Source organism: Haemorhous mexicanus, chromosome 19, assembly GCF_027477595.1.
Source record: "Haemorhous mexicanus isolate bHaeMex1 chromosome 19, bHaeMex1.pri, whole genome shotgun sequence".
NCBI lineage: Eukaryota > Metazoa > Chordata > Aves > Passeriformes > Fringillidae > Haemorhous > Haemorhous mexicanus.
In genome coordinates, this window is record NC_082359.1 from 12,339,609 (window position 1) to 12,366,101 (window position 26,493).

Consider the following 26,493-nt stretch of genomic DNA (forward strand, 5'->3'; position numbering starts at 1 on the left):
CCCTAGTTCATAAATGCTACAAGCTACTACTTGGTCATGCATCGCTCAGCTGAGCACCAGCCTGGGGATGACTGCCTTCCAAGGAGGATTTCTGTCAGCAATAGGAATCCAGAGGGTCAGACCCCAGAAGAAATTAAACTGACTCACAACCAGTCAAACACACTTTGTCCTGGATTAGAGCAACAAGACTTTTCCAGGCAGCAGTAATTTTTTTTATTTATTGCAGCACAGGATAATTTTATATCCTGTAATGCTGGCAGCAGAATTACAGTGATTTTAAGCAATTATTGCCCTGCTTTGGGTACAAGACATTAAAACTCACTAAGACCACCTCCTCCTGCACTTTACTGTCAAAACACCCAGATGCAAAACATCACTGTCTGTATTTGTTAAGAGGATGATTTGATCCAATCTAGCAACTGACTATATTTACTAAGCACTTAAATATGCACTCACACACCCCGCACCACAACACAAAAGGCCATTTCATAAATATCTGATTGCAAGACAGATGACAGCAATAAGCAGGCACACAAACTCTTGCCCTCCTCTCTGCTGCTCATCATCAGGACACAAATTACCTGGGCCAGCAATTTCATCACAGCATCTTCCAGGGAACTGACTTAGCCTGAAGGCAACGAAGGCCAACATTTGAAGCTTTAATACTTTACTTCACAGGGCTGCATCTGGCCACCCCCAGCGTGCTTCAATGTGCAACCACATGCTGCAAGGGCACAGCATTAAGCCCTTCTAAGCCAGTGGCTACCAGAAGATCAAGGCACCAGGCAGTGGGTAACATCTGAAAACTGGTGCTTAAAATGCAAATTTTCTTCAGGTCTATCTACTTCCTCAGCCAGCCCAACGGGCTCCAGCACCCACAACTGTTTCTTACACACTTCCAGCTACCATGACTTTTATTCCTCTGCTAGCTCCTCTCCATTAGGGTCTTTCACACATCTCTCAGTATTTTATGACACTCAAACTAAAAGATGCAGCATATCAAAGAAAACACATCTCTCTCCTTCCCACCAGCAACTTCAAGATCCTTCAGCATTGACTGACAACCCACAATATTGTGGGAAAGGCTGTTTTCAGATCAGCTGCTGGAAAAGCTCTTCCAAGGTAGCAGCTGAATTCAAATCACACACCAATTAGCTCAGGGGGATTTGTATGTTTTTCTTTCAGGAAACCTATTTGAAAACAAAACAAAGAGGGGAAAAAATGGTTTAAATCTCATTAAAATATCTCAAACTGTGTCACAAGAATGCCACATTTTCTACTGAAGAAAACAGGAGCAGCTTTAACTAATTTCACCTCACCAGATGGAATTTTGTCCTTTAAACCCACTTGCTGCATCCCCCCACCTCCAAGAAGATAACACAGAGGTCCAGAGCAGCTACAGACCTGCTCAGCATCACACAGCAAGTAAACCACTGTGCCAAAATGCCTGGGTCTGTCCTAGTCTTTCCCACAAGATGAGGTTTTCCACCCTGCTCCCCGTAGGTTTTTGCCTCCCGCCTCAAGGCCACATGCAGATGACCGTGCTTTTTCTGAAGCCAGTGCCAATGAGGCCACTGCATTCGTTATCCTGCAGGATAATGACAGAGTGCAATTCAGTCAACAGCAAATCCTCCCCAGGGAGATGCCCTCTGACCCTCCCTGAGCTGGGGGATGAACGCAGACAGCCAGATCTCAGACAGGCGGCAGGGCTGAGTGAATAATTCCTAATGAATCCTTTCATCTCTTCTTTTGTTTTGGGCAAGGGAGGGAGGGGGTGAAAGGAAATAGTTTGGTACTATCCACCAGCAGAAAATTATTTTCTAGAGCTACCCCAAATCACTGTCATCTGAAGAACATTTTTCATGGCTTCTGCACAGTACGTGGGCACAGAACACAGGCTGCTCTCTGCAGAGAGCCCCTGGTGCAGACAGCCAGTCTGGGAGCAAGAGCCAAACACACAGCAAGAGCAGGGATGCCGCTGGAAACCTCGCTCAAAATCACCCTTAGGCAGGCAATTGAGAGTTAATCTAAGATACCCACTCAAACCACATTCTTGCCAACAAAATTCAGTTCCACTGACACATCAGCAAAGGCATGAAGGACAAAAAAGTTCATGAATGAGGCCCACAGAAAGCCAGGATCTTACCTCTCTCCACATGCCACTCAGACCTCACTATCAATTTTCTCTCATTTTCCAAGCCACAAGCTGTAAGGATAACAAGGATGTGATAAAAGCAGATTTATTTTTTCCCCCAACAAAAAGAAGCAATTCTCATTTCTCCAGTGTGAATTCAGCCGTAGAATTCAGTTTTAGCAGCATCTGCTGAACGCTCCGAGTCACCCAGAGGTACCACAGTAAACAAGGGTGGAAAAACAACTCCCAGCTCTGAGATCTCAGAGCTGCTTCACAAGCTTTTAGTCATTCATGCAGCACCCATGGACACTTGTCCTCATCACTTTTAGCCTAGCAGTTTTTATCCCCATCTCTCAGCTGGTCCTAAAATCAGCCATGTCTGAAGCAGTCCCTTCCAGCTGCAGCAGCATTTACAGGGATTTGCCCCCAGCAGGTTGTGGGTTATACTGGGAACAGAAATCACACACCAGGACCACGGTGGTGAGATGCTCCCAGCCCCATTCCCAGACAAATGAACTGACATGAACCTGCACACTTCAACAGAGCTTGGCTGGTGTATTTATATAGATGCCAAATCCCAGGGCTATCAATGACAATCTCTTCCCCAGTAAAACCTGATTACAGTGCTGGACTCTCTAAAGCCCCCCTGCCACCTCAGACATCACAGGGAGCAGCCAGCAAACCCCTCCAGGTGCCCTGCACAGCAGGGGCTGCAATGCCAATGATTAAGCAAATCTTCAAAGGAAAAAAAACAAGAGTCCTGGTCAATGACTGACCAGTGTAATAGCTCAGGCTACTATCATGTGCTCTTCTCACACCACATTTGTTTGCTGGGCTGCCCAAGAGGTTTCCAAGGGTCAAACACGAGGTCATCAGCTTTGCTGAAAAATCTAAAAAGCTGGAACTGCAAGTAAGGAAGGTCCCAGTACTTACAATTAAGGCTAAAAAAGACATGAAAATGCAAATCCTGTAAGTTTAAACATACCAGAGGCAGCATCAAGGAGGAGAAGAAAAAGAAAAAGGATTTTATGGTTTTTGAAGATCAGCCCTTCACAATATTTAGTAATCCATGAAAAATTCTGACCAGCCTCAAGGACCAAGAGGGGCTGTGGAAAGCAAAACCTTGCTTTCGGGCTATTTTGAGAAGCACTCACAAGGTTTATCCCAGAAACTGCTTTCTGCCTACTCAGATTTCTCAACTGAGCCAATCACATGGTGTTTCGGTGGACTGCTGGAGACACTTGAGAATAGCAGAGCTGCCTGCTGCTATCTGCCTGGCACAGGGTGGTTTTTAATTGAGGCTGAACTCTTAAGTCCCTGCTGCAGTCTGCAGCTCCAATCACTGAAATAATAATTAAACCCAGGAGAAACAGTGCAAAGCAGCAATGCCTTTAACTAGTACATTAAGATGAGGGGACCTGAAGATGTGCACAGACATCTCCAGGATGTGCTGGTCTGTTTCAAGCCTGAGGATTTCACAGATTTTTAAACAGAAAGTCAGGGTGGCAAAGATCCTGCAGTACAGAAACAGCAGAGATGCAGAAAAGAATGCACTTTCACCTCACCCAGTGCAAGCAAAAAAATCAGAATAAGTTTTTGCCATCTGAGTTTGGGACCTTCCTTCCATGGGAATCCAAGAGATTACCCAGAGAGAGGAATGCAGAGCAAGAGATGCACCAAAGATATCAGAACGATTTGAGCCATCCTCCCCAGTTCAAATTAAGCTGTGAAAGAAACCTGTGAAAGAAACCACTCTGAGAAAGTCTGTGCTGGCAGATCAGACAACACAAGTTCAGCTCTGAAATCCGAAGGGAGAGGCTGAGCCTGGAAACGACTCTCCATTAGGTTAATTAGTCAAGTTTGATGTATCCAAGTCGGTTACCATGGCCACAGGAACTGAAGAGTAATGCTTTACACAGATTTCCTTGTGTGGGACTGGGGACAGGGGAGCTCACCAGCCCCTCCAGGCCCCCTGGGCAGGCAGGGAGGAAGGAACTTGCCACCCTGGGCTCTGGGCCAGCCCCTGGGCCGGGCTGGGCTGCTCACAAACCCTTTACTGGAACTGCTCCCTGTCCACAAGGCTGCTAAAAATAGCACCCGAGCTCAACCAGGTTAATGACACATCAAGAAGATGCATTTGCACATAAAAATAAACAGAATGCATGCGAGAGCTACCCTCCACCTGGCTTCTGGCTGGCTGGTTTTCAGTGGGGAGAAAAATCAAAAAGCTGCTCGGTTTTCTCTTAAAAATTCAATGCCTGTCTGTCAAAGAAGTGACAGAAAGCTGTCCATCTCTGCAGACACTATGCCAAATACAGCTGAAGCTTGTCTGTCAATTTCAGAGCCTGGAAAGAGACCACAGCATATTACAAACAAACAAACAAACATTTTAAGTGTCATTAGTTACATTACGATCAACATCACGTCAGTTGCTTACAACTCTACTCGGCAGCAAACACTCACCCAAGCACTAGCACCCATGAGTAAAATCTACTGCAACTTCAGGAACAGCAGCAGATTTAGAAAAGAGTGGGAGAGAAAAAGCAATTTGTAATTCAGCAAGGCGCCTGTGGCAGAGCAGGTTTAAGCTCCCTTGAGAAAAGGACTCTGCTCTCACTCTCTGTTCCTCAGGTGCCTCGCTGAGCCAGGACTGAAGCTGTCACACGGCACAGAGGATGGCTCCTGCCCAACTTTGCTCTCCATCAGTTGGCCCTGGGCATGCAGGGCACGGCACAAAAGCACAGAGCACTTCAATCTCCTGGGTGCACAAGCAAAACTCCAGGGAAAAAGGTGCTGCAGCCAGCACAAAGCAGCAACAATGTGAAAAACCCAAGCCTGCCGCAGGGGAACATTCTCAGTCACCACTCCCAACCAAGCACTTCATTTCCAGCTCACAGAAAAGGAGCAAACGCCACAGACCATGGCAGAAATGACTGAGCTGCTACAGCAGTGCCTGAGCTTGACCCCAGGCTGAAACTGCTGCTGGAACACCAACAGAACCTACCTGAGGGTCTCTGTTACCTGCTGCAAAACTGACTGGTGTGTCCCACGTTGAGAGAGACACATGGCATGACTGCAAAGAGGTCTGTGCACAAGTCTGGGGGAACATCTCCCCTCTTAGAAGGGAATTTCAGCCCTGTGGAATTTACTCCTGCAAAGAAAGGCTTGAAGCACAACCAGGTTGTGTAAAGTACAGCCACTCTTGCCTGATTTCAGGCCCTGTGTCCCCTGGCTCCACATCCGTCCTTGCAGCACCCACACTTGGAACTGACTTAAACAAAACCATGACTGCTTGGTGAAGACATTCATTCAGCTACTCAGGTCAAAAATAACAGGAGAGAGAAGCACTGTGATAGGAACATGCTGAGAGGCAGAGAGATGGCAAACTCCTCCAACCAGCACTACAGCCAAAGTGCCCCAATTTCAGAAATACAGCTTGAACAAAGTGAGCTAGATGCTGTGAAAAAGGGGAGCAGGAATCAGCCCTGTCTGACAGCCCCAACCCCACCAAGAGTTACAATCAGCCCCACCTTTCTCAGGAGGTTAATGTTCAGCTGTCAGCTTCCCCCCATCTCTGAACAGGCCATAAATAGTTGGTCACACAGATTTCTCTGTTACACTTACCAAAAACTGGGAGTGGCCATGTGACAGGAGCACAGAACACGGAGAAGACCATTCTCTTCTCTAATTGTTCTGCCCCCTCAACACACACCAAAATGACTTGGCAAGGCTGCAAGGCGAAGCTGCTGTATTTATTATTTATTTACACTTTTTTTCCTGCTGGTTAAGAAGCTTCATAAAGCAGACTGCAAATGGCCAAGACAGCACTGGCACCTTTTCCAAGTTTTGCATAAACTGGAATGAGTGAAGAATAGCAGGGATAGCAGCATTCCTGGCTGTGTCCTTTACAATAGATATTTTACCTAAGAATTAATTCCTAAGTTACCTAAGTAATTAATTGTTACCTAAGAATTAATTGGCAAAATACTCGAGAAGTTTGTAAAGGCAAGTGTGAACACTCACTTATTTCTGGGTATGGTGCTCTTACCCTAGGGATCAGCCTCTAAAACACAAATCAGGATGTGCAGGCAGGCTGATCAGAAGGCAGGGGAGTGTCTGTGTTAGCCAAACACATTCAGTGCCTGCAGCAGCACCCGGGTAAGCCCAGGCTGAGCAGTCGTGCATGGACACGCTGTTCCTGGAGCAGCCAGGGGCCTGACTCTGCACCCATCTTCCAACTCAGCCAAAGGTTCAAGGTGTTTCCGCATGAAACAAGGAACTGGAGCGAGGCAAACACAATAATACATTGTGTGGGGACTGAAACCTCCTGCTGAGGAGAAATCCACAGACGTTTAAAAAGCACAACCGAGCAAAATGCAGAAAAAAATAAGACACAGATGGAGCTTAAAGCTCTTGCCTCATTGAGCCAGACCAAAACTCGCTCCGCCTTTGGCAGGGGAAACAGGAGCAACCAGGGTGCTTGTGTCTGCCTCTGCAGCACGACTCCTCCACCTCAGGGCAAAGCAAATCCCCCATTTCTCAGCCTTCTCTGCTGCTGGCAGAGTTTAAGGACATTCTCAGAAGTGCCGTAGATTTCACCAGCACCAGTCTCGGTGGAGAAGATGCAAACCTCAGCTCTGCACAGTGAGAGAGTTAAAATAAAAACACAACCCTTAAGGTACATGCTGACTTCTCTCTTTACTTCTGTTTCATAATGCTGGAGAAAACCCAAAACCCTGCAGTGTTTCTCACTCCAACACCACACAGCCCTCAGGAACGCTGCTGGCAGCTGGCTGGGTTCGGGACCAAAACCACAGCAGCTCTTTATGTGCATCTCAAGACACGTAGACATCAAAAGCCAAAAAAAAAAACCCAACCCAAAAAAAAAAAAAAAAAAACCCACCCCAACAATTTTTAAGTAGCAACCCTGTCAAGATATCAAAGTAAAGCCAAAACTAAAACCTACAAATGAGGCAAAAAAAAAAAAAAATAGAGAGGAAGAAGAAAAAAAGGGCTGGCTGACACCTCCTATACATGCTGCCAGCAGGATCATTTGCTCCAAAAATAAGGATGCTCAACACATCTTAACTGATGACATGACAACTGCTTCACGTCCCAACACCGAAGTTGCATAAAAACCTCTCAATACCCATTGCCTTGCAGCTCAGTTAAAAAAAAAGAACTCTACTCACTCAGAGCAAGCAACAGACACCGTGTGTCGCTCCTCAGAAAGGTTTTCAGCTCTTCATTTCCATTCAAGCATCCACTCAGGCTGCAGAGAAGCATTTTACCCCTCCGCCCTTTGCCAGTCACGCTCAGCAGCTCCAGCCACAAGGCTGCAGCTGAGCTGGCTGCCCAGGTGCCTGTGCCCACAGCATGCAAAAATATCTCAACTGTAGCTCTGGATCCCAACAAACTCCGCAGAGCAAGGGTACAAAGGGAGAGCTACCGACTCCAGGTCCCCCCCAGACAGCAGCAACCAACCTCCTGCAGAGCCTGGATATGCTCAGGCTGCCTCAGCAGCACCTCCTGAATAAGAGACATGTAAGACTAGAAAGCCTTCAGTAAGAATTCTGAAGGCTTTTTCCACTGCCAGTTCAGAGAGTTTTCCCAAAACACTGAACACAAAGATTCCTGTAATGCAGACTTTGCTGCATTTTATTTCTTTGACAGTTTTTAATCACCTCTGGTCTAGCATTTGGAAATTATTATTCACACACACAACAGGAACAAGGCTGCAGGGAAACATGAATTTCACTGGCCTGCCTGGTTTTGTCTGTGGACACCACCTCACATATTACCAAATCAAAACAAGCCGGCCAACTTGAGCGTGAGGGGGAAATGAAAGGGCAGACCGGTGACCTAGAAATGAAGCTGACACTCTGGCATGAGCTTGAAACTCTGCAGCAAAGGGGGAAAAAAAGTAGGCTGTAACTGCTTTCAAGATGGAACTTGAAAAGTTAATGGAATAATGGAATTATATGATGTGGTACCCACAGAAAAGCAAGGACTTGATCAAGGAAGCTGCTAAACACAAGAAATTCTTACACCAAAGAGGGGACATAGTTATTTAAGATTCAGATGCCATAAAAACACCCCTTCCAAACCACTGGAGAAACTTCCTGAGCACAAAGTTCTGGTGCCAAACACCACTGCTCTGATAGACACCCAAGATTTACACACCACACCATGTCACAAATCACATGATAGTAACAGCATGGGCTTGAGCAGGCAGTAGACAAAGCTTGAGGGCTTCAAGCAGTGGATCAGGAATGCCACAGTCTCAGCACTGATCCAATGCAAACTCACCCTGCCAGGTGTAATTGGTTCAAAGAGGGTGTTCACAAGCTACTTTTGTTCCAGCAAGTCTCAGGCTTGAGCAAGTACCGTCCACATCAGCAGCAGAAACCACCACAGGACCCACATCGCCCTCGGCAAGGCTGACAGAGAGGCCTCCATGAGCCAACATCCAGCCCAGACCCTGCATGCACCATCAGGTAATCCAGTGTAAATCACTGGGCACTCAGCCTCCCAAAACCAGCTCCTTGCAACATCAGAGCAAGGAGATCACGCGGCCTCGGCAGTAAACACTTAGAACGCTTCTGCTGCAAGAGCCAGGTGCTGCCACTGATAAACCACGTGCTCTCCAGGGCTTCTGCAGCACTGCAGGTACGGGTTGGAGAAGTTTGCAGAGGCCAAAGACTGAGCTATTTATGAAGTGCTCAAGTACCATGCAGCTCAGATCTGGTCTTATAAAAATTTAGCCGCTGGAGTAATTTTATAAGGTTTTAAAATATTTTCAGAAGAAAGCCAACTTTCCATTGTTTGCCACAGCTTGTTAGAAGCCCACACATCTCGCAGTGTAGAAAGACACCCTCCACCCTCTCCAGCCAGCACTGCACGGCTGGAGGCACAGGCAGATTTTCAGAAAGCTCGACTTTGCCTGTCATCCTACTCAGCAATTCAATTCTCCCACCACATCCCACTGGCACCCAAGCGCAGGGCTCTGTCCTCCATCGTGCTCTGTTGCAATAATCAGGCCCCAGCTCTTTACACAACCACCTAAGCCTCCAGACTTTGCAATTAAACACTCCCTGAGGAGGATGAAACCTGCCCACCTGGGAGGCAGCAAGTCCCCAGGGACCGAACACAGACGATGGGACCATCTGCACCAGGAACCTTCCCAAACCCTGTCATCCTCCACCCACGGGCTGACACATTGCTTTCCTTCTGCCTTCTTCAACACGGAGACAAGGAAGAGCACACTGCAAACGACTCTCCTGCCCTAACATGCACAGGACAAACCCAAACTGTGTTGCTTAAGAAGCTGGTAGGCAACATTCAGGTACCAGCACAGAGCACCAGACAGAGCCTACAGAAAACAGAGCTTAGAGGACGAAGAAGTCCCAAAAACTACATGATAGATGGTCACAGCACTGAAGTATTGATTCAGTTTACAGCCAGCTCCCTGAGCAGGCAGAGAGAAGCACACCCAACTGGAAGAGTTAACTTCCCACACATCTGGCCAAAGCTGCATTTCTGGGCACCGCCACTCTGTCCAGTGTTACGCCAGGGAAACAATGCTAAATAAAGATTACGTGGAGTGGTATTATGTAAATAATTCTCTTCCACAATGAAAGGATAAACCTAGACTGCCTGGTTAGTTATTAACCCAGGAGCCAGCGCTGCAGAGAGGAAATCCTGCTGGCTCTGCCTCCCTCCCTGACACACGCACCACCCACCCAGAGAGCCACAGCCAGGCCTGCAGCCTCCAGAGACAATACCCACACCATCCCTGGCCTCCCTGCATGCTGGCACTCTCCCTCACATCGCTTCCCACAGGAGGAAACTATTTGGACCCCACCACACTGTCTCCTCCCAGGGCAACCCCGCTCCCGGCCTCATCACTGCTGCCAATGCTCAACTTGGCTCTCTTCCTCCTCTTCATCCTCCTCTCAACCATCAGCCCAGGACACAAAGGGTTCCCTATGCTATGATGGGAACACACTCTTGGACACATCCCTCCTCTTGAAGGCCTTCCCTTCCCCTCACAGCTGAGCCCACTTAGCTTGCACATCTTCTTCTGCCCAGAATAACTTACTCGACCTTTCTGCCTCTTTTCCTCCCTGCAACCTTCCTGCTGCCTTGGCCTCACGTCTGAATGCTTCATGTTTGTCGTACGATTTTAAATCTGTCAGCAATTCATCCATCTGCCACCTCCCGGGTTTTTAATGCCGCAAAACGTTCTGGGATACAGCCTTGCATAAACCTCTTGGTGGAAAATTAAGCTGTACCTCATTCAGAAACCAAACTGGCTTTGAGATCATTTCTTTCCAAGGTGCTGGGCTATTTCAAAGGCTGGCTTCTTCCCTACAGCGAGCAGAAAAGCCATGATGCTATCCGGTCTAAAATAAACATTATGGGAGCAGCGATAAGGGGAAACATTTCAGCTGACTAAGAGCAATGCGGGTTCAAATCCAAGCATAAGCTGATATTGCTTATAATTTGTTCCTGAGCCAAAAACACAGACTGGGAGTGAAAAAATGGAAGGCATTAAACAACAAGCAGCGTACTCGGCGACTCTGAAAAACTTCAGCATTTCCATTTACGTTATTATTTTTTTAAATAACCTTCAGTTTCACGGATCATAAAGTTAATTTGGAGCAACTTCCCTTCTCTGTAACTAGACAGAGCTGCTATCCTTTACATTCATTAATGTTTGCTCAGTGCTCCGCAGCTATAAAGAGAGCACTAACCATTATCAGCATCCTCCATGCACCCAGCAGGTACATAACCACTGCTGTGCTCTCCCTGTCCCCTCGATCACCTCCAGCTCTGGCACTGTGGTCACAATCACAGTCATGGACAACCACCTCCATCTTTACTGCTTTCCTTCCAGTGCCAGGCACCTCTCCCCTGCAGGCAGGGCTCCTCTCTGGGCCTCTCCAAGCCAGGTTCAGATCATCAGCAACCAGTGCCTCCTCACCTGCCCACCCTCAGCCAGGTCACATTTCTCAGCTCCACACAGTGAAAGGGGGCTGCTAGCATGTGAGCACTGCCTGCTCATCAGAAACACCCCCTTCCTGGGGACCCTGCTCACCTTTAGCAGGAACAGTCCAGAGCCCAGAGAGACTCCAGCTGCCAAAGGCAGGTTGGCAGGAACAGAGAACTGGTGGCCTCAAGAAGGGAAGTGACAAGTAGGGTGGGCAGCAGGACTGGGGGTGCAGCCCAGATTTCTCAATTCCCAGTACAGTCCCGCAGCTGCCTCATGCTCAGGTCAGGGATCACTTCCCAAAACTGACGAATCACTCATTTCCTTCTGCTCTTCTGTCCTCCTTCCCTTCCTGCCAGATCCATCCCTCACTCTGATCAAGCTTTTACATGCATTTTCATGCCCTCTGTTCTGGAGCTCCAGCTCCCTCTTCAATCTTCTTTTTGGGAAAGCAGCTCTGCTCTAGTCATGCTCATTAAATGACACACATTTCCATTTTCTACTGCAATGCAAAGATCTATCCCTTGACATTACAGGGCAAATCAGAGACCTCAACACCTGTGTGCCAGCACAAGCCCAGCCATAAATAGCAATTCTCTGCTGCTTCCTATGTCGATACACAGCAAGGGCCCTTCAAAGCCTTGCAGGAGCCTGTGCCACAGCAGCCTCGATGAGAATCCATGACCTCACGATGCCCAAATCCTTAGGCAGCTGCAAAAGCCTCAGTCACTAATCAGAGAGGCGACTGGGTGCTGCTATACCTCATTTCCAGCTCCATTAGAGCTGACCCTGCTCTCCGCTGAAAACTCTCAGCGAAGACTAAAGCGAGCTACGGCTCCTAAAAATGCAGCTGCACAAAAATAACAGTGCTCAAAGAACACACTGGCCTGGATTCCCATCCCTGTGCCCCCCTGCAGCCAAGGCCATGGGCTGCATTCGGGGACCACTGCTCACAGGCACAAAACCCAGGGGGGAACCAGCACTTTGCCCCTGGGAGTAACGAGCCCTCACACTGAACAAGCAAAGCACTCATGGAGAAAGAGAGACTCTTCACCAGCTCTCCAGCAGACTTGCTCTGACACATTGAACTTCACATAACCCCACCAGCCTCAGTTTTCTGACTTGTGAAGGGATCTGGTCAGAATGAGACACTGGGTTAGGGATGGGGAGCACTGCACCCCAAACCTCCCCTCCAACCCACTGCCCTTCACAACGGCTCAAATCAGCCACCCAAAACCCACCTCTGAAAAGTTACCAAGTTAATCCTCCTTCTGTACCCACTCATCTAGAAACTGACAAGATCGTAACTTTCCTCCCCCCGCAGGGCCACGACGATGATGGTATCTCAGGCACATAAATTATAGTCGGTTTCAAACAGGTTTTCCCAGGACAACCAGATTGCAAAAAGGACTGCTGAAAACCAGAACCAGCACTGGGAGGAACACTGGCAGCCATCAAGGGGGACAAATAATTCACAGCCATGTCACAAAAGATGAAGATATCTCCTATGACCCAATTCCAGCCGTGGAGATGAGACGGGGAGCTCTCGACACGTGCAGCTATCAGCACAGCTGCATGCACACCATCGCTGCCAATCACAACAAAACTGCCTTTACCACACTGCATCTCCTAATTACGAGACGTGAACACGGCCTGAACCAAGCCCTCTTTGGATTTAGTGCAGGATGGCTCCAGGGATTAGTACAACCTCCACTGGAGGCAGCTTGGTTCCAATCCAACCACAGCCATTAGCAAGTGAAAAGTATTGCCAAGCAGCAGCTGGCTGGTGGCTTGCACGAAACAAGTTTATGGTTTCAGTGCAGATCCTGTCGCAAAAAAATGCCAGTCACCTCCCTGGAGCTCCAAGGTGTGAAGGCAGAGGCACCCACCTGCTTCTGCAGTGCTGGAGATGCTGATGTGGGAGGTGTTCCCACATGGGCCCAGGACCAGCTCCCCAGAGCCAGCCCTGACCTCCGCAAGGGTTTCAGAACCAGGTATGTTTTGCAACTTGGCAGAAACACACAGCTAAGTAACAGAAACCACCACCCACATGAAGCCAGGAGAACAAAGTACCAGTGTTTTCCTGCCCCAGACATGTGCGTGCCCCATCTCCTCTCTCACACCAAAAATAGCTTCTACTTTTTCCCTTTTGGCAACAACAATCCAAGGTTTGAGTGCATTTGCTTTCAATAAACTAAACACATTTTGCAAGAGTCGCTCTCACAGTGAAACTTACTCAACTAAAGTTATAAAATATTTGTCACAGGCAAAACTTCCCTCCCGTGGCATCGTGGGACTCAACCCCAACACACTCTGCAAGCCTTGCTCTCTGAATTCCTCACCCAAGGCACACGTCCCGCACGCAGCTGGCACACCCAGGCACAAAGCAGGTTTGAGCTAAATCCCAAAGTCACCCAACATCAGCACTGAAACTCACAGAATTAAGCACTATTTGATTAAAACCATCCAGGAATACACAGCTCCACAAGAGCCCTTGAAAAATTTTGTCATCGCTTCCAGAAGAGAGGGAAATGTTCACTCAGTTGTCCCAACTCACACTGGCTCCCCTTATGAATCAGTACTAGTACCAAATGTTTATCAGTAAAGCACAAGGCAAACTTAAACTCAACCTTGCTGATAAAACCCCTATACTAAATGGAAGAACTCTCACCCCACAGGACCAAGGAATACCAGTGGAACGAATCACATCCACCAAACTGATTAAAAACACCAGATTCAGCAAAACCCTGACGGTTTTCAGGCATCAGAGTGCCAGCCTTTCCTTCACAGGAATACTGAGGGAGAGGTCGCCAGAAGAGTTCAAACCATAAATGCCTGTGAACGGAGGGGTTAGGAAACATCCACTGCACGGATCACCTCCAGCAGCACTGTCCTCTCCGGCACATTCTTGAGCTGACCCAAAACACAGAGTTCAGGGAGCAGACGCAGCCTCGGGCGCAGGCAGCAGTGCCTGCAGGCGTGCTGGGCTTCCAGAGGGTTCAAAGCGCTGCAAGCAGGGATGGCTTTGTTGGGTCAACACGGCCCCGGGCAGCCCCAGCCCGAGTCCTGCAGGTTTTGCTGCTTCAGTGGTGTTGGCAGCAGCCCACATGGCAGGCAGCTGCCTGCACCCACTGCAGCCTGCTCTTTGTGCATTGTCAGGGCAAGGGAGCAGGAGGAAGGGCCGAGAGAGAAGAGGGAACAGGAAATTATAAGAATCAACAGAGAAAAAAAACCAAAAAAAAGCGATCACTCCAGGGACCTCAGCTGGGGTTCAGAGAAACGTGCACTTGTTGCCTGCAGACACCCGGCTCAGTTACCTCCCGTAAATATTTACACGGCGAACACCACACGGCCCGAGGAGCCAGCCCCGCAGCTGGCCAGGAGCCGGCCGTGCCCCCCGCAGCCCCGGGGGAGCCGGGCCGCTCCCGGTGCCCCTCGGATGCCCATTCATTGCTCCGGCCGTGGGCCAGCGCCAGCCCACCGGCCCCCAACGCGGGGCGAGAGCCGCAAAACACAGCGGGATTGAACGAAAGGGAGGAAAAAAGAGGAATGGGGGGGTAAAAAAAGGCCCTTGGGTGCCCCCACCCCGCAGAGGGGGGTCCCCGCCAGTCTGCCAAGTGCGGGGCTCCCCGGCGCTCCCGAGCCCCGCCGCTCCCGGGCGGCGCGTTCCCTTGAGGCCAAAACCAGCAAAACCAACAGAAAAAAAAGAAAATAATAAGAGAAAGTTTCTCCCCGGCGAGCAGCTCCCGTGGCACATTTTCATTTTTACGTAACGCGGCCGCCTTTCCCCCACCTGCGGGGAGCGGAGCGGAGCGGGCCCCCCAGCCCGGCCCGCGCTCACCCCGGCACCGGGGGCTCCCCCGGGGCTCCCCCCTCCCGACTTACCTAATCCCGCCGGCAGCTGCCGCCCCCCATCGCCGCCGCCGCTCCCGCTTCAGCGGCCGGCGGGGCAGCGCTGGGCGCGGGGACGCGGCCCCGCCATCTGCGCCGTGTTTATAAATCCAGAGCCATGGGGCTGCGAGCCGCGCCGCCCGCCCGCCCGCCCGTCCGTCCGTGGGGCCGGGCCGCCCCTCACCGCAGCGCCGGCCCCGCAGCGCCCAGCCCAGCCCTGCCCAGCCCTGCCCGCCCCGGCGCGGCGGGAGGCGGAGGTCGCTCGGTCGCTCGGTGGCTCGCTCGGTCTCTCGGTCGGTCCCTAAGGCCGCCCCACAGCCGGCCGGGCGGGGCGGGGCGGAGCGGGGCCGCGCCGCCCGCGCGCATTAAAGGGGCCGCGCGCGCCCGCGCCGCCGAGCGCCCGGCGGGACCCGGCGGAGCCGCGGATCGCGACAGCGGCTGCACCCCTGTCACCCGCCGCGCCCCTGTCACCGCCGCTGCCATCGGCTGCACCCCTGCCAGCGCTTTATCAGTGCCACCGGGTACCTCGGTGCTGCCGGTGTTCCCAGCTTTACCGGTGTGGCGGGCCGCGTTAATGCCCCTGCGTGTCATTGGTGATGTTTTGGGTGCAAATCAGGGATTCTCACTTGTAGGGTGAGCTGGCCGATAATCCCCTCGTGCCGGTGGTATTTCGGACGCTTCGGAGGAGCAGGTCGGGAACCGCTTGGCTTTCTGAGCCCTGACAAAGGTTCAGCTCCCAGAAATTGTCCGGAGCATTCCACGGCAACATAGTTAAGAAACTTCAATTTTCCCGCAAAAGGAAGGTGGGGGGCTTCAGGAGAAGACCCCGTGATGCACATTTCCAGCCCTGGGTTAGTGTCTGTACTGTGATCCCGACTGCATCAAAAACCTTCTCGGGGTGCGATCTTTGCGGGAAAATCTGAACAATTTAACAAGCAGACGCCTACAGGAATCAGCACTGAGGCAACCCAGGTCACTGACAGATTTTAACTAATATCTTGCTTTTTCACACTTTTTCTTCCCCTCCATCCTCCCAGGGGGGATGAGGAAGGTCACATCTCCTCAGCCACCGCTGTTCCCGCTGCACTGCTGGGTGTCCCTCCCCAGGCGAGCCCACCCCCTCTCCCTGCCACGAGTGATGCATGACCCCAACAGCTGGAAAAGCATCCAGCGAACCTCCCCTGCTCCAGCAGCTGTAAAAACCTCCACGTGTCCTAACCCTAACCCTAACCCCCGCTCCAGCAGCAGATGCGGGCGTGCAGGGGTGCCCTGCAGTTCGCTGCTCTTTCCCCGCATCTCCCCGGCAGCGGGAGGGCAGCAGAGCGGGCAGCTCTCGGCATTCCTTGCCCCAATACGGCTGCAGGGCACAGGGACTTTCCCAGGCCTGGGCTCGGTCTCCTTGAGTCACCCCACTCGATATGTAAGCACGGGCGCACGCCACGGTGCGAGCATAAACACCGGGAGCAGCAGGCAAATTGCCTGAAATGAGCCTGGCGCGTCAGAAAAAGCAGGAAAAGTTGCCCTCCCGTGCCTGTGGCAGTTGTGTGTCTGCTGGCTCAGGGCAGCGCCCTTTGTGTGGTTCAAATCTTCGGTTTATCCACAGGCTGAGTGTCTTGTGAAAGCAAAGGAGCAGATCAGATCTTTCTCTTGAAAATATGTTTGTCTTGGTAGATAAAGAACCCAGTTCATCCCTGTTGCATTGTGAGGCTTCTCCGCTCCAGCCATTTAGCATTTTCTGAGTTTTTTTTTTTTTTTTAATATCTGTGATGTTTCACTTAATGAATGGAAGGTAAGTCCTGTACCACAGCAAAACGTCTCAGGACTTTAATTTTACAGGAGCCAGGCATTTATATCCCAGTGACCTTAGAACAACATCAGAATCAAATGTATTTAAGTAAACCCCTTAAGGTTGAACACACTTTCCAGCAACACCGAATACCTTGCCAGAGCACAGATGGATTTTTTTGCCTGTTCTTGCAGTCCAGAAGGCCATGGTGCCAGAGGGAACCACCAGGCTGGTGTTGCAGCGGGAATATGGAGTTTTTGCAGTGACATTGCTCTTAGAACAGTAGGGATTATTCCCTTGTGCATTTCTAGCTCTGGGAGCCTCGAGGCTTTTTGTTTTCAAGCATTTTCCCCTGGAAACTGGAAGCTTCTTGAGCTGGAGAAATCACAGATAAGATCGTGACAGCATCTCCAGGCTCTGGGAGCTGAGGCTTGAGGTGAGCAAAGCCCAGGGTGAGCCTGCCCAGAGCATCCCGGAGCAGAGGGAGTGCTGCCGTGGGTGCTGTGCTGCAGAGGGACACGTACACTCCCCTCAGAGCCGGCAGACAGAGCCTGGCTGCCGCTGCAACCCCGGTGTGTCTGTGCTGCGAGGCTGCAGATAGCTTACACAGATTTTCCTTCGCGTTTCACTTGGAAGCTGCCGTTGATAGCTATTCCATCAGATAAAATGGTAATGCGAGCCGTCCAGCAGCAAAGATGGGGATTTCAGCTCTCAGTGGAAAACTGGAGTCCTGCCTCAGATATTCGAGATGGTCTGCATTAAACTCGTCCCATGGCCGGTACAAACGCAATGAAATTGGGGTGTTTTCTTGCTTAGGTTGACCTGAACTCCTCCAGGAAAAGAAGTGAGATGCAAAACAGGAGCCACCCTCCCTTTGAAACCACCCTCCCATAGAAAGCTTCAGGGGAAAGTGATTACATCTAAAGCAAGCCGCTGCCTTTAGCCTCAGTCAGCCTGTAATTGACTTTATCGGAGCATCAGCCCACTAGGACCAGTGGGAGTGAAAACTCTGGCAGGGGTTCGCCCTCCACAGCCATGAATTCTGGCACAGGGACGAGGGGTCTTGGACCTGCTGGTCTCAGGGAGGGACTGGGGGTAGCTCTGGCAAAGGGTGGAGGCAGCAGGAGGTTTGCAGCCCTGCCCTGCATGATGCAACGAAGCTGCCTCCAAAGCACCTTCCCACCGCCCTGGTGACCTGCCTTTACTTGCTCCAGGCATGAGAGGAATTCGGTGGGACTCAGAGGATGTGAAGGGATGGAGTTCACCTTAGGGAAATGGATCTGTCTCAGGGAAAAAAACAACCAAACTAAAGATCTCGGCAGGTTTCCCTGGGGAAGGGGGAAAGGCAAAACCAGAGGATGCAGCTGGTGTTGTGGGATCTTGCCATTCCTCACTCCTGCCTTTTTCAGTGTTCACCCTCAAGCTGCCAGTGATTTACAGAAAAAAAATGATGCAATGTGAAATATCCCAAAGTCAGTGGCACAGCTATGTGCAGAGAGGGGGAAATGAAGTGATCCTGGATGGTGGCTGTAAATTGGGAAATTATTCAAGCAACAGCAGGCTGCCTTCATCCCCAAGGTGCAAGGGTGATCCCACCTGTGCATCAGCCCCACCAAGGGAGAGGGACCCCATCAGCACCTTGACACTCTGCAATTGCAATGAAGTTCTGCTTTCCCAGCCAGTCCTGACCCTGGCCATGAGGCTTGGCCTCTCTTTCTCTGGCCATTTCCTCAGCTCCCTCTCCCAAATGGCTGGGCTGGGTGGTCCTGAGCAGCTGTCCCACTCCCTCCCTCGGTGGGTTTGGGTTGTGTTTGGTCACCCTGTGCCAGGGCCAGCAGTGACTCGTGCTCCATCTGCCTGCCTGCCCACATCACAGACCAGCACCCTCCCAGCAGCTCCTCACAAGTTCTCCAGGGGCTGCCTGAGATTTCAACACATCAGGGGACAGACAGGACCCCAAAAGGGTCGTGTCCCTCCTGAGGGGATCAGCTTTTAAACACAGATAAGTGCAGGCTGGTTTTAAATCCAGCTACAACCAGCAAGTGCATTCTCCCCTCCCACAGGTGCGTGGTGACCCCGGGGCTGAGCTGCTGTGCTGCACTGAGGCACCAGGAGTCAATTTTGAGCCAGGGGACAAAGCTGTCCCGTCAAAGCCAGCAGTGGGGACACTGACAGGCTGGACACAGGCTCAGTGACCTGTCCCACTGCATTTTGGCCTCCCCAATACACACCTCCAGCAGATGGTTGCTGCCTCCCATGGTGATGGGGCAGCTCACAGAATAACTAACTAGTTTTTACCACAGAAATAAATGGCCACAGCTTTATTAAATCAATATTAATTCATAATCTTTAACAGACAATTATAGTTATCTCACACACAAAACTACCCACCTCTTCAAATCTCTGATCTGACAGGGTTATAATTAGCTTATTACTGGCCATACATCTGCTAATAACTTTTCCCTCAGCTCTGTGAAGTGAATTAAGGAGCACTAATAAACCATGGCTGTTAATCCATTTATATGTCTTATGCTTTTGTCTAGGCACCGAATTTAAAGATACATAAAAAGAGGTTTTCTCCTGTCTTTCCTCCAAGGTCTGAGTACCCTGAAGCCCCGAGCTGCTCTTTTCGATGTCCTGCCAGATCCATCCTCACTGGGAGCAGGGTGCAAGGGGAAACTTGGGAAAGCACTTTGCAAGCTGAAAACCCTCAGAATATTTGAAAGCAGCAATATTCCCCCCATTTTTTTTCCTATTCTCAACCCCAGGGCCCATCCCTGGCATGAGGCAGAGGCTATTTGGGTAAGGTCCACTGGCAAGAGCGTGAACCCCCAAAAACCCCGCGGGGGGGAATGATGGGCAGGCAGAGAGGGGAGAGGAGCAGCTTTGGGGAGCAGCCCCAGCGCTGCCCGCTCGGCTCCCGGCACTGAACGAGGCTCATTAGCAATAATGAGAGAGAGATCAGACGCGCCCGGGGTGGGGGAACGCTGATCTCCGATGACGGCCGGTAGTAAGGGACAGCGAGGGGCACCGTGTGATGTGGCCAGAGAAAAGCAGACGGCTGGCTGCTGCTTCTAATTATAGGGCCCTGCTAACCAAGAGGGCGCTGATTAGGCTGACATTGTCCTAGGACGTGCTTTTCTAGAGGGATCTGGCGCTAGGGCTCAGGGTTTGGGGGTGATGTGATGGGGATGCCCACTGCCTGCCAAGACCTGTCCCAAAACCTTCTCCTGCCTCTCTCTGCCCATACCCCCAAGGGAAGTTTGGTCCCACCATGGAAGCACTCGGGTCAGGGGCTGGGGGGGTGTCAAAGAGGTGCCAGCAGTGATGTCCCCATGTGGCCAGGCAGCAGTGGGTGGAAAAGCCCTGAGATCCACCACCAGCCCGAGAGGCTCTGAGTTCCAAGGCCCTGAGGAGGAAAGGAGGCTCCTTTTGAGTAAGAGATGCGGTTGAATCCACTCATGGGTGAATAATTTATGATGCTTACTGTAATGAGACATAAAAAAACATTCAGTTCTGGTTTCATCATATTTTTGGCTATGAGTAAAACAGAAGAAAATGATGAGGGTTTCCCACAGCAAAGCTGAACCCCTGAGACTGAAAGTGGTAGCCAGGCCACTTCTAACCTGTGAGTTGATCTTAAGCATATTTTTGGTTGTGTTGGCACTTTTCCTGCTCCATGGAAGAGATCTGAAGTGTATTTGTGATGACAGCTCTGTCTCTTTCTCAGCTGAGCTCAGCTGGGCATGCAGAGAGGAGGACACTCACCAGCCTGCCTGGCTTGGTGGCAGTGCCCTGACACCCATCCACATGGGACAGTCCCTCCCTGAGGGGCTCAGGTACCCCTGCACCAGTGTTCCAACCCCACAGCATCCCCCTGCACCCTTTCTCCTTTTCCCAGGGTGGTTTTAGGGGAGCTGAGGTGGCTCTGGAGCAATAACTCCATGGGAGGGGATAACTCACTGGTGCAGGATTCCCAAGGAAGGTTCCCCACGCTTCCAGCCCCTGGCCTTGCAGGGAGAGCAGGGTTTTCTTTGCCAGAAGAGCTGAGCTGAAGTCAGATCCCCTTGTCACTCCTCCAATGCCACCCTTGAGAAACTGCTTCCCTACTTTGGATATGCTGCAATATGTAGTAATTGGGTAATTCTGTTTCTGGAGGTTTTTCATTTTAAGACATCTGGTATTTTCTGGAGCTGGGAAAAACATTTCCCTCTTTTGTAATCAAACTCCAGCGAGAGCCCTGCATTGGGATGAAGAAGCATCAAACAAAAGACATAGGATGGGCAGCCCAAGGAGGAGCCAGAAGAAATGAGGTCAGAATTTTGCCAGACAGGATGTGGATGGAGAGGCTGGAGAGCAGCTGGCTGAAATTTGGCAAAATCTTAAAAAAAAAAACCACCTCCAAACTCAGCAAAACCAAACTGATGCATGCAAGTCAGTCTGCAAAAGAAACCCAAATACCTTTCAGGCAATGACTTTTTCTGGGTGAAGCCCACAGGAATGACCCTCATGGCCCTGAACTGGTGTTTTCAGTGGGGATGGAAAGGGGTACACAGAGAAGTGGATGAGGTGACACAGGATAGGATTGGACACCCAGGTGCCCAAGGGGAAGCTGCTCCCAGCTAGAAAACCTGTAGCTGTTTAAATTTGAGCAGCTTTTCAGGAGGATGGTGCAGATGAGCTGTGGGCATCTTCCCATGAACAAGGAGCCCAGCAAGTGCCTGGAATTCCCTGCAGGATGACTGCAGGAATTTCAAGCCCTGCTTAGAGAGACGAGGCAGTTGCCAGGGCACCCAACCTTTTGACATCTTAATGAGCCAAGAGTTCAAAAGGATTTTTTTTTTCCCTTTTTTTTCTTTTTCCCCCCTCCCTTCTCAGAGAATTCAACTTTTCATCTCCCTCCTCCCAAGTACAAGACAGCCAAAGAGGGGATGACAAATGAGCCTCTCGCTCCACCTGAGGAGTTCAAGCTGCAATCATCCAGCTCCTTGTAGCTCCAAAGAGCTGGGAAGTGCCAGAGCAGGAGAGGAGATGTAATTAGGTGCGATTCAAGAACAGCTCATCAGCTATATTTAACAGACAGGACGAATCCTCAGAAGCACAGCCCTGCGGAGGAGCCAGGCTCTGGCAGAGCTGTCTCCCCCCAGCCCTGGCTCTCTGTTTGTGTTTCTGCCTGAAACATTCTTTTTTTATTATTATTATTTTGCAATTTGAAGCTGTAATGGTTGTTTACCCTGTGAACATCCAAGCAGGACCTCTCACCCAGGATTTTTTAGCATGTAGATTTTCCCTTTCATCAAGATTAAAGTTACTTGGGGGGAGAAGAGCACAATAGACCCTTGTATCCTAATCTTTCTGCCTGGAACAGATGGAGAGCCCTGCCTGAGTCCCAGTGAGTGCCACGAGGGCAGGGGAACAGAGGAGACACTGTGCCTGGTGCTGGGAGAGGGGACAGGGGAGTGGGAGTGCTCCAGCCAGCTCTGCTCCTGCACAGAACCACAGAAGGGTTTGGGTTGGAAGGGACCTTCACAGGGTCTGGTTCCAGCCCCACCTCCATGGGCAGGGAGGCCACTCTCTAGATTGCTGAAAGCTCCATCCAGCCTGGCCTTGGATCATCCTGCTGGCCAGGGTTAGCACTAAGGACCAGCAGGTTTGGGAGCACCCAGGAGAGCTGGAATACTGGGCTGGGGGGGTGGCAAGGTTTGCTGAGGGTTATGGTGACTCTGACTTGTCCTCAAAGCTCCATCTCTGCTCTCCATCTCAGCCAATGCCATGCTGGGAGCTGCTCTGTGCTCTCTGCCAGACCCTGTCCCAAAATAACACCCAGAGATGAGGAACAGAGAAATTCAGGAGCCAACCACGGCAAGTCAAGGAGCCACAGGAAATTCTGCATCCACGCCTGCCTAGGGAGATCTCTTGAACACACAAACTGCATTAAAGCACCAGCTTAACTGCAGAAATCACTGAAGTAACTGTTGCAGCTCCCTGGAAAACCATTCACGTTCTTCCCCTTAATGACAGCCATCAAAGAAATGGCAATTCCACGTGGCAAACTTTGGTGCTGCTTCCCAGCCAGGGGACAGGACCAGTGCTGCTCAACAGCTGCAAACAGCAAACCACGCTGGTGCAGGGCAAACCAGCCCCAAGTCCAAGGAAATCCCGACAAAAAGAATCACCAAAACACACAGGGCAGAGTCCTCTGGCCTGTGGGGATGGGTGCTCCCCTCCAACAAGGCTGGAGCTGAAGCAGGTGGGTCCATGGAGAGCAGGGCATGCTCCCCTCCTCAGGGAAGGATAAAAGAGCTGTTCTGGAGATCCAGACTCTGTTCAGGCTCATGCTTGGCTCCTTGTGAGCAGAGGGTAAAGAGCTACTTATGCTGGAGCATAAAAGCTGGGAGACAGCAGAGTGCTATAAATAGGGCATATAAACTTTCAACTGACAAGGCTCTGATTTTGTTATTGTAAAAAAATATATATAAAAAAAGAGAGGGAGAAAAAGTGCCTAGGTGGAGCTGACAAAGAGGGAAATACATGCAGAGTACAGGTTTGTTCCCAGGAATGTGCTTATTATAAGTCAGATGTAGTTAGAGCTATTACTTTAGCTTGAAATGAATGGAAGGAGAATAAATCTGCCTTTGTGCAAGGCTGCCTGCAAATAGCATCTCCCTCTAGCAAACCTGCAATTGTGTTTGCATGAGACATTTGTTAGAATAAATGCAATTTAAAAAGAAAAACAGTTCACACCTACGGCAAGGGAAGGCTGGTGGTATGAATGGCAGCCAGCAGAGGAGGAGGAAGAGGCACAACAGGCTTCAGCAGCAGGGGGCACAGCCTGTGGCACTGCAAGGGCTCATCTGGGATGCCTGGAAGGATGGAGATCTGTGAGCAGCTCAGCCTCAGTGCCTGTCTCTATCATTACATCTTCACAGCAATCACCCCAAACCGCTGGGCTGGTTTCAGCCATTCTCTCACTTTCTGTCCCCAAGGGATGCTGTGATCACACACAGCTTTTCTAGGGAAGGGATGAGCCACAATGGAGGTGGGCAGGAGGCATCTGGCCCTGCTGGAAGCAGCCACAGCATCACAGCTGTGGGAGCAAACCCTGAGGTTTGTCCTGCATCCAAAAAACTGGGACACCCCGGGCTTGGAGAGTTGATCTTTGTGAGCCAGCTGAAAAGTACAAGCACTTCCTTGGAAGCTTTTGGCTTTGCATCTCCTATTCCTAAATAACTTTCCCAAGGTACTAAAAGTGCTTGCAGGTTATTTTTCTTCTATTTTCAAGTGACAAGGTGTTTTTCCTCTCAGAGCACATCAGCACCCTGTTCTGACCTCCATCCTTCACAGTCACAGCAGCTTCAGGGAGGAGACCTGCAGGGTTGGCACCTCTGGGGGCTGTTTGTCACCTCGTGATACCCACTGGCACATCCATGCCCACTGCCACTTCCCCCAGATTGCAACAGTGTGGATGCACTGTGGCTTTCAGCAGGCAATTGCAGCACCTGGCTGGGTGATGGCCTAAAGAGGGAAGAAACCCTCTGCAAAGTCCCCTCCTGCCTTCTATTATTCCTTTTTTTTTTTTTTTTTTTAAATATTATTCCCATTGAATTTATAGGAGTAACTGTCTGGGAAAATGACTTTACCTCTGGCTCCTTCATAAATTTTTAATAGGGCAGAAATAGAACCAAAAGGGATTTAAAAAAAAAAAAAAAAGTGTTAGCGTCAAACTCTGGCTCTATTCATAATTAATTATACTTTCAGGGGGAGGGGAAAAAAAGAGGAAACATAATTACAAGCTTCTAGTGAGAACATTCATTATCATGCTAATGCAGAAATCAGTACTGCTGTGCCTCTGTGTGTGTGTGTGTGTGTGTGTGCTCGCTCTAATTACTCGGCAGTGATGGGTGTCACTCACGGGTCTGCTGCTGCAGGGGATGGCAAAACCAAAGTGAGGGATGAGGGGCTGAGTCACAGCAGCGATGGGTGGGATCGGGACCCCTCGTGCTGGGGGTTTTTCCCGGTGTTTCTCGGGGTCTCAGCTGCTCAGAGTGACCCCGAGATGTGTTAAAGTCTCTTTTCCCAGTGCTCAAAGAAGGAGTCAGAGCTCTTCAGTTCTCTGTCTCAAGGTTATTGTATCTCATCTATGAAATTCTTTCTGCTGTCCAGCCGAGGTCTGCTCAGCAGGTCAGTCAGAGGCACAGCACCTGAGTGCCTGGCTGCCCACAGCATCCTTGTGGAAAACTCCTGCAAACCAGAGAAAAACATTTCCTCAGCATTCCAGACCTGAACCAAGGGGTCTGCTGGTACCCAGAGGGGTCAGGCAAGGGGCTGAGCCTGCTCTTGTAGGATACTTGAAGCTCCAGGTGACATCAAGGAGGAAAACCAGAGGCTGGGATCCATGGCTTGAACATCACATTCAGCCCCAGACATGTTTATAGACATGAGTTATCTAAATTATATTAAACCTAAGTTCAGCATCTGCACAAAATGAGCATTTCTGGGGAATAATTAAATGGATTTCCCATTATTTCTCGAGCTGCCAAGCGAATGTCCTACTTTCATAAGTCAGAGCACTGCATTTCCCCAGCCATAAATCCTCCAGCAGGCTGCAGGAACCAGAGCCTGGCAGGCAGAGCAGAGCCAGGGGACAACGAGGCAGTGGTGGGACACCCAGCCCTCCTGGATGTCCTAAAAGCCTTGGAGCAGCAGAGCTGCACGGGCAGTGCCATGGTGGGCTCTGGATGGAGAGAGGGCAGCAATGGGCAGCTGAAGGAGCTGGGGCAGGAGCAGCCAGGGCTCCAAACAGGGATTAAAGAGGGGAAGAGGTGGAGCCAAGTGTTGGTGTGGTGCCACCCCTGATTCAGGAATCCTCTGCTGGGAGGAGAAGGACAGTGATAATTAAAGCAGGAATGCTGCTTCCCTTCCTCAAGTGGGAAAATCAGCTCCTGTTGGAAATTGGAGGGAGAAAAGACAGAGCTGGGGATGAAAAATGCTGTGGGATTTAATGCATCCCTGCCCTGCCTTAGCCCCCTGGAATTTCCTCCTGTGCAGGATGAAAAACCCTCCTGGGCACTGCCAGGATCAGGGCAGCCTGCTGGGCATCACAGGTCCAGCTTGCAGTGATGCTTCTGGAGAGCTGCCAGAAAGGGATAACAGAAAACTTGTGGCTGCTGTCTTGTGCCTCCATCCCGAGGACAGCAAGGGGGAATCACTGTCCTAAAAAAGAACGGGAGCTCTGTCACCCACAAACACCTCAGAGTGTCCCCAGCAAAGGAGCATCCAACACCTTCAACATGTACCAATTTTTCTTGGCATAAAAACAGCTGCTGGCACGCCGGGATGAGCACATTAAATTTAAGTGTGAAGGCATTAAAAAAACCCGAGAATTGTTTGCACAAAAAGCCACCATTACCCTGGCACGACAGAAGTTCCCTATCCAAGGCTGCTCCACCAGCAGCACCCAGACCCTGCTGTCAGTGTGGAGGTTGGGAAGAAGGGAAAGTTAAAAAAAAAAAATCAGATATTTTTCATATTTTTTTGCCCCAGAGGTGGGCTGTGTGCAACATCTGTGAGCCATTCCCCCTCCCATGTGCTCAGGCTCGGGTGAGGGGCTGCTCTGGCCTCACTGGAGCTCCAGCTGTGCCTAATTCCAACATTTCAGGTTTGCCTGCAAAGCTCCCTGACCCACAGCAG

At 50.6% G+C, this 26,493-nt stretch overlaps 1 protein-coding gene across 8 annotated transcripts in view; it reads right to left on the reverse strand.

Moving 5' to 3' along the window:
- Positions 1-15,171, reverse strand: part of NCOR2 (nuclear receptor corepressor 2) — a 226,570-nt gene extending 211,399 nt beyond the window's left edge. For all 8 annotated transcript variants that reach the window (XM_059863546.1, XM_059863545.1, XM_059863534.1 and 5 more), the window contains exon 1: positions 15,012-15,171. The gene's annotated coding sequence lies outside the window, so the exon portion shown is untranslated. The remainder of the gene's footprint in view (positions 1-15,011) is intronic.
- Positions 15,172-26,493: the final 11,322 nt, after the last annotated feature.